Below are 12,949 nucleotides of genomic sequence, written 5' to 3' on the forward strand. Positions count from 1 at the left end.
TGGATTAAGAAAATGTGGTATTTGGATACAATGGAATTTTATACAGCCACAAAGGAAAATGAAATTTTGTTGTTTTCAGGTAAATAAATAGAACTGGAGAACATCATCTTAAGTGAAGTAAGCCATTTTCAGAAAGCTAAAAGCCACACATTTTTTTCTCATATATGGAATGTAAGGTTAATACAAATACAAGCAATATTATGAAAAACAGGTCATGCTAAGGGAAGGTCACATAGGATGGGGGAGGGAAAATGAAGGAAGTTTAGAAGGGGAATATGGTTGATGTCATTTCTATACAAGAATGAATATAAAATTTTTAAACCTGTTGAAACCACCATAAGAAAGGGACTAAAGAAGAAAGAAGAGAAATAGAGTAGATGAACCAATTTGGGTTATAATACATATACGCATGGAAATGTCACAAGAAAACTCCCCATATAGCTTTCTTAAGCAAAAATGTCATTTCGGTTTTTTTTTACAAAATCAGGCAACAGTAGGGCAGCAGGTCTTGCCTGGGAGTTGGCACTGGTAGGAGGAGACATGAGGTGGGGATAGGGCTTGGGAGGGTGAAATATAGTGCAAATACTGTGTGCACATGTATGTAAATGGAAAAGTGGCATCTGTTGAAAGTGTTCCAGGAATGGGGGAAGAGATAAAAGAGAATGGTGTAGGAGTTGAATTCAAGTAGGATATATTCGATATATTATAAGAACTTTTGTAAATGCCACAATGTACCCCCACCCAGCACAACAGTAAAAATAAAGAAATTAAAACAAGAAATGTTATTTCTTATAGTATATCATACAATAGTTGCCCATTTCTAAATTAAGTTTACAAAATATTAGATTCATGAAAACTATTCCATTTAAAAAATTGTTTTGGTTTCATTAATATAGTTCATTTGAAACAAAAAAAGAATTTTTTTTGTGTTTTTATTAACAGTGATCATTATTTGTATTAATTAAATTCTTTTGCCAATTTTATAAGTAAAATTCTTGAGATTAATGTGCACTCAAATTTTTATTAAGTATGCATACTTTTAAATTTATTGAATGTTCCTGACCTACTAATGCCCTCTCAATTTTCTTAATTCCCAAGTCTAAATTAATTCAGCACCTCATTTTCTGCACATAAACTCTACTAATATAGACCAACCTTTTGTATAGAAATTAAATAATGAGCTAAATGCAAAAATAAGGTAAAACAGTGTGTGAGAGGATGAATTAAGGAGGAAAGCATTCTAGCAGTGAAAATACATAGTATGATGGGTCACACATTAAACAAAGAACACTCTCGTGAGGAATAGGGAAAGGAAAGGAAACCTAAAACTTGAATATGGTTGATATGCTCACTGTAATCTTAAACTGGTAGAGGCCACTATGGCAAAGGGACTAGGAAGTAGTGAGGAGGTCAGGTAGAGATGAACTAATATGGGCTACAATACACATGTACATGGTAAGAACACTAGTAATCTCTCTGTATAGCTATCTTTATCTCAAACTAACAAAAAACACTATGTTTTTCTTATTATGTCTTCAATGCTTTACCTTCATCAAAACTGGAGAACAGGGGGGTGGAAGAGGTTCTGCCTGGAAATGGAGGGGTTGAGCCTCTACAGTGTGAGGAGTGATGGCTTAAATAATGTATACATATGTAAGCAAATGTAAAAATGATAAAATAAAACTAAAAGATTTTGAGAAAAAAAGAAAATACATAGTGTGTTTTAAATCTAGGCTATAGTTGCATTGAATGTACTAAGATTCATTTTTATAAACAATGATTTTTGTCTATACAGAATGGGGCATTGTCTAATGTAGGGTTTCAGTAGTGAAGACAGGAATGGCATACTGAGATTGAAGAGAAATTAGTACTTCAGTATGAGTAGGTAGCAGAAAATATTTTCCAAAATTCATGGATTCAGTAAAATAGAAGGATATATATATATATATATATATATATATATATATATATTTATCTAAGTGTGCCCTTTCAGCCATGGTCTTTAGGACAGTGCCACAAAATGAGGGGTCTGGGAATAATTATCTAATTTTACTTCATGGGAACGTGAAGTCTGGGATGTAGATCAATAGTATAGTTTCAGGCATCTGATATGAGCATGTGGTGATGCATCCAGTAAGGAAGGTAGTTCTAACCAGGAGCAAAGGCATAGGCAGAGAAACAAGACCTTATGTGTCTGCACAGAAGTCTACCACAAGGCCTGAGCCTAAAATCTGCAGGTGTATTTTGGCCAACTATATGTGAAGAGGTTCTAAAGAGCACAGGAGATATACTCTGGCACCTGACTTTCAGGACATGAACAATACCATCTTTTCTTTTGTCACTAGGGTGTTAGTTCCTGATAATGACTTACTATCATGGTAGAGACCATCTTGATACAGATGAATATAGATACATAGATGTTATCAAATAATATCTATGTTAAAGTCTTGTTTAAGTGGTGATAATGCTGAGAAATTACTGTTTATGCAACTAATAAATAAATGATGGAACACAGAATTGTTAATAAGTCTATTTCACTACAAGTGCTAGTTCCCTTCATGAACCTTCTTCTTTATGTATGATTTTCTTGAAATAAAAATAAAAAAGTAAAAATCATGGATTCCTGACAATGTGTAAAGAATTTTGTTTCAATATATCTAAAAGTAAATGTAAAAAACATGTATGTGAGAGATATATTGTAAAGGAAATTTTAAATGATTATGTTTAGTTTGTATAGATATCAATACATTTAATAGATTTTCAATAATCTACAATGAAATGTGGATATGACTGACCAGTGCCCTAGAAGTAATTATAAGTACTATGTTGTATAAATACCAAATATGTCATTTGAAACCATAGAGAAGAACAAATATTTAAGATAGGCTGAGAGGTTGCTCCCAGTACTTGTCTGGCATGGGCAAAACTTTGGAATGGATCTCCAGTACCTACACACAAAATACACCAATACATAGTCATGGACTACTAACCAACAAATCAGATGTGTACAACCAATGATAAAGGTCTAAATTGTCCTTTGTCCCATAAACTCAGAGATATTTGTTGCTAAAGATTGTTCCCCATCCCAATTGCCCATTAGTTCTTCCTCTTTTTTTTTTTAGAATACAGTATTTCACTTGTAACCCAGACTGGCCTGAACTAAACTACATAGCTCAGGCTGCCCTGAAACTCCAGATCCTCAGCCCCTCTAGTGCTGTGATTATAAGTGTGCCTTTCTAAGCCTTGTGCTTTATTGTTTTATTTTATCCTTTCATACATACTTCTGTTTTCTACTACTAAAATTTGTCAACTTTTGCTTTGAAAAGTTCTCGGGAGGGCCATTGATTTGAAGGATCCACTTATACTTTATCCAAACCAATTCTATATTAAATGATCTTGTACAAAGCCCCTGTGAACTGGGAGATAGAAGAAAAGCTGAATGTAGTTAAGGAAAGACAAAAGAATAAAATCTAAATAATAATATAGAGATAACCTCAGCTATCAGTTACCAGTTGACAACCTCAGCATTAACTAATTTAAATAGCTGTCTTAACAGAGTTAAAAATTCTGATTTCCTTTATAAATACCTTTGAAATATATATCAAAATATAGGTAAGATATTCAAATATGTAAACAATTTCAGAACAAATCTATAATCATGTTAATATTTACTGTATTTCATATCTTTTCTTATAAACGTATATACATTTTTCAATTAATGTGCAAAGTAATTTAAATAAATGCTTGCCTTTTCATAGTCTCATTTGATTTCATGACGTATTTTTAGTGAAAAAAATATAAAACAACTCAAGTAATGCAAAATGTAAGTCCGGGAAATGTCAGTACCTGATCCAGAACTACTGACATCATTTTTTTACTTTTTGAAATTCTAGAAAGGATTTATTGTAGTGTAACATTATAAAGTATGGAGGAGAGGTTGAGGGTGGGGAGAGAAAAAGAGAGAAGTATTTCCTGTTCTAATACAGGAAATGAGAGCAAAGACTCCCTCCTGAGGTCTTCTTTTAGCACTGTTTCATCACCCATCTGGATTATAGCCATATTTGTGCCTGGTCCTTGGTGGTTAAGACTAGGTCTTTTAGGAATAAGTGGTAGATATAATAACATGATCAAACATCTGGATTTTCATTCAAGTAGGATGATTGAGAAAGAAATGCACAGCTTCCTTTAAAATTCATTTTCATTGCTTTCTGGCTTAATGTTCCAAATGTTATCAAATTAATAAGAATAAATAACTCCAGCAAGCCAACATCCATTTCTTCTAGTTTGCCAATATCTATATGGGCATTTTGTCTTTGATTTAATGTTGTACAGTACAAAACTAATATATACCCACACAGTCACACAGATAAGTGTAAATACTTTCCCTTAAATGCGTTCTCAGAATGAAGATTTTAGAAGAGATAGCAAAGAAACAATTACTACACTGCCCAAGGACAATTTGGTTTTGTTATGTTTATTATTGGATTTTTTATATGTAAACAAAAGTGATGTCAGAATAAACCCAATGTGCATTTGAATAAAATTGTGATTAGAAGTTTTCTTAAATATTTTATTCTACTCTTTAATGGTAATTTTGTTTATATTCAATTTTTAATATATGTCCACATATGAGTAAACACTACAGTCACAATTTATCATATCAAATTATTTGTTTAAAATGAATGCTTAGAATGAGCCTATAAAAAACAATTAGATTTGGCTTTCAATGAGGCAATTTTAACCTTTTCACTACAGCAAGGTATCAATCAAATAGTCTGAACCACATACTACTATATAATTTAAAAACTACAGAATATGTCCTGAGTTGTCCCTGACAACCTTATATGAGACAGAATCTGAAACTCATAGATGATGTCAATTTCTAGGTCTTATACTCATTAGGTTTTAATGAACCTATGGAATTTGTTCACAGTAGATTCCTAAATCAAGTGCAAAGAAACAGGTGTGTTTTAAAAGGTAACTCTTTAATCAGGCTCAAAAAAAGCCAAAAAGCCACATGTTCTCTCTCATATGTGGAATATTGACCTAAAAGTAATGCAGCAATTTATAGGACAAGGTTCACAAGGGGAGGCTGTGCACGGGAGTGATAGAGCAAGGGAAGGAAACTAAAAACTTCAATCTGGTTGATGTGCTCACTGTACAGGAATGAATATAGAAATCTTAAACTGGCTGGAGCCACTATGGGAAGTGGACTAGGGAGGAGTGAAGAGAACTAGAGGAGGTGAACCAATTGGTAAACATATATGCATGGAAACAACACAAGGAAGCTCCCTGTGTAGCTAGCTTTATCTCAAACTTGCAAAACGTCATGTTTTTCTTTTTATCTTTAATCTCTTTTCATCTACAAAATTGGAGAATAAAAAGGCCTAACAGGTGCTGTGGGGCAGGATGGGGACAGCAGTGTAATAGGGGAGGTGGTAGGGGAAGGGATAGAAGGGTGAATAAGGTCCAAGTAATGTATAAACATGTATGTAAATGAAAAAATGATACCTGTTGAAACTGTTCCATTAATCAGGGAGGGACGATGAAAGAGAGTGGTTGAGGGGATGAATTCAAGTATGATATATTTGATACATTGTAAGAACTTTTGTAAATGCCACAGTGTACCCCACCCAACACAACACTAAAGGAAAATAAATGAATAAATGAATAAAATATTCTGACTGAGACTCTAAGTGTATTTCTATGCAAGCATTACTTGTATATTTACAAGTAAGTAATGTAGAGAATTCTCAGAGACCATTCAAATCAATATGTAAACCTAGATAAAATCTTGACAGTGAGTGAGGACAGAAATAGGAAACGCTGCCACACTGGCAGGTAATTTGCTTATTTATACCAACTTGACACTTGGTCATTAATAGAAAGTAAGGTGGAGGCCACTGCATGGCACAGACCCAGGAAGCAAAAAGAAAGTGAAGTTGGTAACTGTTGTAATGATACAAGCTGGCTGCCTTTGAGTGTACTGTGTGATCTTCTGAATATTATATCGTGAGAATCATTGTAGCTCGCATATAAGCACAGTGTAATCTTTAAATGTCCTCTGTTCATTGACATTTCATGAAAATATACAATAATCACTTATATTAGCTATGCATTATAAGTCTTCTCATGGTTAATGGTCACAAACACTAGAAACACAAAATCAGTGTGTGAAAAACAAATTACATTTTATGCACTCCAATACTTTAAATAGTTTCATATTTCTTATGTAACACCACTTGGAATGAAAAATTTTAGATTTGTTGCTGCTATTGTTTTTATGTCTTATTTATTGTCATGGAGATTCCCCTGGGGTTTGAATTCAGGGCCCCATGCTTGCAAGGCAGGTACTCTTCCACTTGAGCCACTCTACAGGCCCTCCTTAAGACAATTTTAATATCTATTGATACTTCATTTTCATTTTTGTGTGATGATTCCAATACTGAAATATCAAATTTATTTCTCCAGGAAATGTTGGGACAAAGCTCAAACTAAGTCATTGCCAATAATTTTCCACCGTGTTAAATAAAGAAAGAAATATTTATGTTACCCAAGAGCTTTATTAATTCTTTGATGCATAATTGCAGGACCCATTCATCCTTAGGCACATTTTCTGATTCCTTTCAAGCCCATTATTTCATTCTCAAGTGCTTCCCTGTCTCCAGGGTCCCTCCTGTCTTTCTGCTATACTTTGTTTAAGCAGAATCCACATTTTAACCTCATTAATACAGCTTTCTTTCCATGCCATGTGGTCCAACTCTCACACCAACCTTAATACTGGAGTATAGTAGAAATAAGTTGCTGAAATTAGTTTAAATTATCTTCCAATTGATTTGCATTTAAATGGTGACTGTTGTTTTTATAATCATAGGGTAAAAATACATCAGATAAACTTTCAGATATTACAAACAAAAAAGTAAGCAAAATATGGATACAAAGACATTTTCGTTTGTTTAATGTTAATGCAGGATCTTGTTATGGAGTCCAGGCTGGCCTCTAATTTCTTATCCTGTTGTTTCACTCTCCTCCTGAGTGTTAGGATTACAGGCATGGGTCACCACAACCAACTCAAAACCAGATCTATCTAAATGTATTTCCTACTGCCACTTGTGGTAGGAAATACCACAATCTGACAACTTGTGAAATCTTTCCTTTATAAGATAATTGGAAGGCACTGAGTTATAAACAATTATAAAATAAGATCAAAGCAAACACTGGTACTAAAAAAACCCAGGTGTACTAATATCTCTATAAGTGAAAACAAGAAGGAATGCTATGAATGGTCTGTTGTATAGGCAAGGCAGCATATTTATAGTGTCATAAAGGAAATTTATTTTATGGGATATTAAATGAAAGTTTTATACTTTATTAATTTTCAAGAAATGTTTTGTGTACAAGAAAACAATAGAAGTTTAAAAAGTAAAAATGGATTCCTACTCTAATAATAAGTTGCATTTGAGGAATTTTAAAAATATGTATATAAGTCTTTTTAAACATGTATATATGAAAAGCAATCCAGGTTATTTTTGAGTGACAAAATTTTTTTTAAATAAACAGCAAATGAATTTTCTGGAATGAAAATACTCCTGCACTCAGAAAGTGACCCAAAACATAGAACATAACCTCCATTTCAGGGATTATTTTGTGGGCTTCAACAAAAATTGACAGACAACATGATAGGGTAGTTTTTCATATTTTTTTAACATCTAAGTGTAATCAGTTTTTATTTCTTCTTAAAACTCATTTTTTGGCTTTTTTTCATTTTGAATAAAAGGTACTTTTTTATTGTTTATTCATATGTGAATACATTGTTTGAGTCATCTTTCCTCCTTGCCCCCTACCTCCTTACTTTCCCCCTCACCCCTTTGCTTCCGGGCAGAACTGGTTCTGCCCTCTTCTCCAATTTTTTTGAAGACAAAACATAAGAGATAATAAGAAAGACATAGCACTTTTGCTAGTTTGAGATGAAGGTAGCTATACAGAGAGATTCCTAGCATTGCTTCTATGCACATGTGTATTACAACCCCGATTGGTTCATCTCCACCACATTACTTTATTTGCTCTTCTACAGTGGGCACATCAAACACTGTCAAGTTTTGGGTTTCCTCCCTTTTCCTATCCTTCTTGTACACATTCTCCCCTTAGTGTGTGACCCATGTCCAATAATATAACAGCATTTGTTTTAGTTCTAAAGTCCATATATGAGGAAGAATATATTATTTTTGGCCTTCTGAGCCTGTCTAACTTTGCTTAAGATGATGGTCTCCAGTTTTACCCATTTATTTGTGAATGACAAAATTTCATTCTTCTTTGTGGCTGAGTAAAATTCCATTTTCTTAATCCATTGATCGGTAATGGGGCAACTTGGCTGTTTCCATAACTTGGCTATTGTGAATAGCACTTCAATAAACATGGCTGTGTAGGTGCCTCTGGAGTAACCTGAGTTACATTCCTTTGGGTATATCCCTAGGAGTGGGATTGCTGGATCATATGGCAGAACTATGTTCAGTTTTTGAAGAAGCCTCCATATTGTTTTCCAGAGTGGTTGTACTAGCTTACATTCCCACCAACAGTGTATGAGAGTTCCTTTTTCTCCACATTCTCATTAACATTTGTTGTTGGTGTTAAAACTTTCATTTTATAATGTAAATTTTTTTACCACTATTTTATGTGATAAAACATTTTCACTAATGTATATAACCTAATAAACAAATATACCATATGCCATTTATAAGACAGCTAATGCTATTGTAATTATTTTTACTAACTTGAGGTATACTTATGCAGTTATTTCACTTGAGTGTAAAATAAGGAAAGAATTTTTGTGTCATAAAGGATAATACCTACTCCCAAATCCTTTCCCAATTAAATGCCAATTCAGCCTTCTATACCCAATGTGTAAGAGCTATCATTGCTATACACACACAATAGTGCTTGAAAATAGTGTAATCATTTTCATTTCAGTCTTTCTTTAGTAGATTTCTGGAACTGCTTTGAAATGCTGGTGGTATCACAATACATGACCTCAAACTATATTACAAAGCAATAACAATAAAAAAAAAGCATGGTACTGGCACAAAAACAGATATGAACACCAGTGGATCAGAATAGAGAACTGAGATATGAATCCACAGTTATGCCCACCTTGTATTTGACAAAGGCATCAAAGACATGCAATGGAGAAAAGACAGCCTCTTCAACAAATGTTGCTGGGAAAAGTGGTTATCTGCCTCCAAAAAGCTGAAACTAGGTCCATACTTATCACCCTGTACTAGTATCAACTGAAAATGGATCAAGGACCTTAATATCAGACCCAAAACTCTGAAGTTAGTAGTAAGGAAAGAGCAAGGAATACTCTGGAAATCAATAAGTTCTGCTGACTTCCTCAATAGAACCCCAGTAGCTCAGTAACTAAGAAAAAGGATGGACAAATGGGACTACATAAAATTTAAAAGCTTCTGCACAACATCAACAAAAAATGGTCTCTAAACTGGAGACCACCCACAGACTGGGAGAAAATATTTGCCAGATGCTCATCAGACAAAGGACTGATAACCAGAATATACAGGGAGCTCAAAAAACTAAACTCTCCTAAAATCAATGAACCAATAAAGAAATGGGCAACTGGACCTAAACAGAACTTTTTCAAAATAAGAAATTCAAATGGCCAAAAAACACATGAAAAAATGCTCACCATCTCTAGCCATAAAGGAAATGCAAATCAAAACCACACTAAGATTCCACCTCACCCAGTTGGAATTGCTATCATCAAAAACACCACCACCAACAGGTGTTGTCGAGGATGTGGGGAAAAAGAAACCCTCATACCTTGGTGGTGGGAATGCAAGCTAGAGCAACCACTCTGGAAAATAATATGGAGGCTTCTTCAAAAACTAAGCATAGTTCTGCCATATGATCCAGCAATCCCACTCCTAGGGATATACCCAAAGGAATGTGACTCAGGTTACCCCAGAGGCACCTGCACACCCAAGTTTATTGCAGCACTATTCACAATAGCCAAGGTATGGAAACAGCCAAGATGCTCCACTACTGACGAATGGATTAAGAAAATGTGGTATTTATGCACAATGGAATTTTACTCAGCCGTGAAGAAGAATGAAATCTTATCATTCACAAGTAAATGGATGGAACTGGAGAACAACATCCTGAGTGAGGTTAGCCAGGTTCAGAAAAATAAAAATCATATGTTCTCCCTCATATTTGGACTTTAAATCTAGGACAAAGGCAGCAATGTTGTTGGACTTGGGTCACATGCTTAGGGAGAGCACATATGAGAGGAATGGGGATAGGTCTGAAATCCAAAACTTGAAAGTGTTTGATGTCCCCACTGCGGAGGAGCTAATACAGTAACCTTAAAGTGAAAGAGGTCAATATGGGAAGGTGATCGGGAAGTAGTGAAGAGTTCAGGTAGAGATGAATCAATGTGGGTTGTAACACAATTGTGCATGGAAGCAATGCTAGGAATCTATCTGTATAGCTATCTTTATCTCAACTTGGAAAAATGCTCTGACTTATTATTGCTTACATCTTCTCTTCAACAAAATTGGAGAAAAGGGCACAACAGGCTCTGCCTGTAATCAAGAGGGGCTAAATAATGTAATGCAATTGGAAGGACCTCAGAAAATACTGAAATAAATAATAATACTTCACATTACACTCATAGATTGATTTATAAATATAAGTACCTATAGGGGTAGCTGTTTGGAATGAAATAAAAACCAATTGAAATAATTGAAAGCAAATTACTTTTAGAAATAATTGCAGTGGAAAAAGAAATGTCTGCAATATGAACCCAAATGAGCCATGTAGGAGTGTAGTTACATACCACGTGTTCTTATAGGAAGTTATTAGGAAAAGAGCTAAGAACGTGTTATGTCTTTTTATAATTCTTTTGAAAGAATTCCAGATTAGTGCAAGCAGTGAAATAAATCTAACCTTATTTTTACTGATACTATTAACTCTCTAGCTTTTGCCAGGATTTTATAGTAGTGCACAGAAACATTTATCAATTCTGTCAATTCACTCATTTAAACATCTACTCAATGAAGCACACATTAATTAATTACTACAAGAAACCATATATACTGCAGTGTACATACATATACCATCGAATTAAATACGAATGTCAGAAAATACAGATGTGGACATCTGGGTAAAGAATTTTCTGTTAGTCTGGGTTTGGTAGCAGACTCTTGTAGCTCTAGCTTCTGTCCTAGGGAGTTGAAGGCATTAGGATACCAAACTCAAGGACAGCATAGGCTAAAACAAAACAAAATAAAAGTGCTGTGGGGCATAGTTAAAGTGGAGAGTGCTTGCCTAGCATGTCAAAGACGCTGAGTTCAATAATCCACACTGTAAAATAAATAAATAAATTCACCTAAGTTTAAGCAACAAGATTTAACATTGAATTCTGCTTATCTATTTACAGAGAAAAGATGAGACATTAATATTATACTCATGGAAAAATATTTTCCTCTGGTACTTTCTTTGATGGTACATGATTTACCTAGTACACATCCAAAACAGACTAAATTTCATACTAAAATTTAAATGGAATGTAACTTTATCACAAGTGGGAAATAATTACCTTCCCAAGGTGAGTAAGTAGAAAGTCAAAATGTTTCTTTGATAACTATAAAAATAAAACAATTCCATGTAAACATGTCACAATGTTTTAAGTAGCAATTTTCTCAGAGCTGCAATCACCTCCTTGTTCCTAAGGCTATATATCATCAGATTAAACATTGGAGTTAAGATAGTATAAAAAAGAGAGCAATTTGTCAGTTATTGCAGAATGAGTGGATTTTGGCCATAAGTAGGAAATGCTAGCAGATCCATAAAATAGAACCACAACCAGGAGGTGGGAAGAACACGTGGAGAATGCTTTAGCACGTCCTGTGACTGTTGGCAACCTCAGAATGGTAGAAATGATTTTGCTGTATGAAGCAAGTACCAGCATAAAAGGGATTACAGCAAACAACATAGCTACTGCATATACAGACAGCTCATTTATAAACGTATCCCCTCAGGCTATCTTGAGAATGGTGGGTATGTCACAGAAGAAGTGGTCAATTTGGTTAGAATTATGGAAATGCAGCGAGAATATTTTACACGATTGCCCTATCTGTACAGGCATTCCGCCAAGCCAGGAGCCAGCTGCCAGCTGGATGCATTTCCTTGGGTGCATGACCAGAAGACAGTGCAGAGGGTTACAGATGGCCACATAGCGGTCATACGACATCACAGCCAGTAACAAACTTTCAGTGGCTGCCAATATAAGGAAGAAGCACATTTGAGTGTCACAGTGCAGTAGAGAAATGCTTCTGTCTTGAATTGAAATACTGACCAGAATCCTGGGGACAGTGACTGACACATAACAAATTTCCAATGAAGAAAAATTTGCTAGGAAAAAATACATGGGTTTCTTCAGTGCAGGGTCAAAACTTGTTATTATGATTATGAGGCTGTTTCCAATTAGGATAACTATGTAAACGATAGAGAACACTCCAGATAGGAATCCTTGAAGGTTTGGAAGGTCAGAGAATCCCAGCAGGACAAACTGCTTCACTGTGGATGTGTTGTTTTCTCTTCTGATCTTTTCACAGTTCATCTGTGGGAATTATTTCATCAGAAGTACAAGTCACTTCACTATTCTCAGTATTTTATTTCCTGTGTATAAACCAAGGACAGCAAATATTCTTGTGTGCCAAATGAGTAAAAAGAACAAAAACTATACACTTCACTTATAGAAAAAAGCAGAGTTAAGTATATTTTTCATTATCACTAAGTATTCATATGACATTTTAAGCCTTTTTAATATTTCTAAGTTATTCGACTTATATATTTGTAATGATGTGATACTGTTCTTAATCGTGCTGTTAATTTGAACACCCAGATTTCAAAATCTAAGTCTATGATCAATATA

General features: G+C 34.5%; 1 pseudogene; it reads right to left on the minus strand.

Moving 5' to 3' along the window:
- Positions 1-11,688: 11,688 nt before the first annotated feature.
- LOC109676611 (olfactory receptor 10AG1-like) lies at positions 11,689-12,634 on the minus strand (annotated as a pseudogene).
- Between the last annotated feature and the right edge of the window lie 315 nt (positions 12,635-12,949).

The sequence above is a fragment of the Castor canadensis genome, chromosome 1 (assembly GCF_047511655.1).
Source record: "Castor canadensis chromosome 1, mCasCan1.hap1v2, whole genome shotgun sequence".
NCBI lineage: Eukaryota > Metazoa > Chordata > Mammalia > Rodentia > Castoridae > Castor > Castor canadensis.